The sequence below is a fragment of the Mchenga conophoros genome, linkage group LG18 (genome assembly GCF_057382185.1).
Source record: "Mchenga conophoros isolate Kocher_MC1m ecotype Shallow Benthic linkage group LG18, M_conophoros_male_GT1.1, whole genome shotgun sequence".
Classification (NCBI taxonomy): Eukaryota; Metazoa; Chordata; class Actinopteri; order Cichliformes; family Cichlidae; genus Mchenga; species Mchenga conophoros.
Genome location: NC_140543.1, coordinates 40739269 through 40741768, shown reverse-complemented (window position 1 = coordinate 40741768; position 2500 = coordinate 40739269).

Genomic DNA, 2500 nt, shown 5'->3' with positions numbered 1-2500 from the left:
TGCTCTACTCCCCCACTAGCTTTCCTTTCTTGCAGTTACGCTCCAGCGCATATCCAGCATGGACCTTGACCTCCAGCAGGCCCCGTGAACCCACATTACCCCCCCCCCCGCAGTTAACCCTGTACCACGTATCTAGCACGGACCTTGACCTCCAGCAGGCCCCGGGGACCAACATACTCCTCTGCTCTACTCCCCCACTAGCTTTCCTTCTCCCGCAGTTACCCTCCACCACAAATCCAGCATGGCCCTTGCCCTCCAGCAGGCCCCGAGGACCCACATACTCCTCCGCTCTAATCCCCCATGAGCGTTCCTTCTCCTGCAGTTACCCTCCACTGCATATCCAGCATGGCCCTTGACCTCCAGCATGCCCCGGGGACGCACATCCTCCCCTGCTCTAGTCCCCCACTAGCTTACCTTTCTTGTAGTTACGCTCCAGCGCATATCCAGCATGGACCTTGACCTCCAGCAGGCCCCGTGGACCCACACTTAAGCCCCCTCCCACTGACAAAGCAAAACACCACTGGCAAAATCCTCGTGCCCCTGGTACTCCAGAATGTAAATTCAAACATGCCCCTGGTACACTGCGCAGAAACACTTTGCCACACACACGCACGCACTGCTTGTGCCTATGGTACGACAACTTTTCTCGTACCTATGGTACGACAACTTTTCTCGTGCCTATGGTACGACAACTTTTCTCGTGCCTATGGTACAACAACTTTTCGCCGTGCCCCTGGTACACCGCTCAGTAGCACTTTGCCACACAAACTCTCCTCGTGCCTATGGTACGACAACTTTTCTCGTGCCTATGGTACAACAACTTTCCTCCGTGCCCCTGGTACGACAGCTTTTCTCGTGCCTATGGTACAACAACTTTTCTCGTGCCTATGGTACAACAACTTTCCTCCGTGCCCCTGGTACGACAGCTTTTCTCGTGCCTATGGTACAACAACTTTTCTCGTGCCTATGGTACAACAACCTTTCGCCGTGCCCCTGGTACACCGCTCAGTAGCACTTTGCCACACAAACTCTCCTCGTGCCTATGGTACGACAACTTTTCTCGTGCCTATGGTACAACAACTTTCCTCCGTGCCCCTGGTACGACAGCTTTTCTCGTGCCTATGGTACAACAACTTTTCTCGTGCCTATGGTACAACAACTTTCCTCCGTGCCCCTGGTACGACAGCTTTTCTCGTGCCTATGGTACAACAACTTTTCTCGTGCCTATGGTACAACAACCTTTCGCCGTGCCCCTGGTACACCGCTCAGTAGCACTTTGCCACACAAACTCTCCTCGTGCCTATGGTACGACAACTTTTCTCGTGCCTATGGTACAACAACTTTCCTCCGTGCCCCTGGTACGACAGCTTTTCTCGTGCCTATGGTACAACAACTTTTCTCGTGCCTATGGTACAACAACTTTTCGCCGTGCCCCTGGTACACCGCTCAGTAGCACTTTGCCACACACACACTCCTCGTACCTATGGTACGACAACTTTTCTCGTGCCTATGGTACGACAACTTTTCTCGTGCCTATGGTACAACAACCTTTCCCCGTGCCCCTGGTACACTGCGCAGAAACTCTTTGCCACACACACACACCACTCGTGCCTATGGTACGACAACAGGCCCCGGGGACCTACATCGCACCTTGCTCTTGCCTCCCTTACAGCTGAAAAAGGTCCATGCCTGTGCCCTGGCCCTGCTGAAATTCCCTCTCCATTTAGCCGAGGCAGTGAGTCGGCCTCCTGTCTCCCTTTACGGTCGAAAAAGATGTGCTCCTGGGCGCGCTGGCCCTGCTGCTACTCACATCGGGCATGGACCTGGACCTCCAGCAGGCCCCGGGGACCTACATCGCACATTGCTCTTCCCTCCCTTACAGCTGAAAAAGGTCCATGCTTGTGCCCTGGCCCTTCTGAAATTCCCTCTCCATTTAGCCGAGGCAGAGAGTCGGCCTCCTGTCTCCTTTACGGTCGAAAAAGATGTGCTCCTGGGCGCGCTGGCCCTGCTGCTACTCACATCGGGCATGGACCTGGACCTCCAGCAGGCCCCGGGGACCTACATCGCACATTGCTCTTCCCTCCCTTACAGCTGAAAAAGGTCCATGCTTGTGCCCTGGCCCTTCTGAAATTCCCTCTCCATTTAGCCGAGGCAGAGAGTCGGCCTCCTGTCTCCTTTACGGTCGAAAAAGATGTGCTCCTGGGCGCGCTGGCCCTGCTGCTACTCACATCGGGCATGGACCTGGACCTCCAGCAGGCCCCGGGGACCTACATCACACCTTGCTCTTGCCTCCCTTACAGCTGAAAAAGGTCCATGCCTGTGCCCTGGCCCTGCTGAAATTCCCTCTCCATTTAGCCGAGGCAGTGAGTCGGCCTCCTGTCTCCCTTTACGGTCGAAAAAGATGTGCTCCTTGGCGCGCTGGCCCTGCTGCTACTCACATCGGGCATGGACCTGGACCTCCAGCAGGCCCCGGGGACCTACATCACACCTTGCTCTTGCC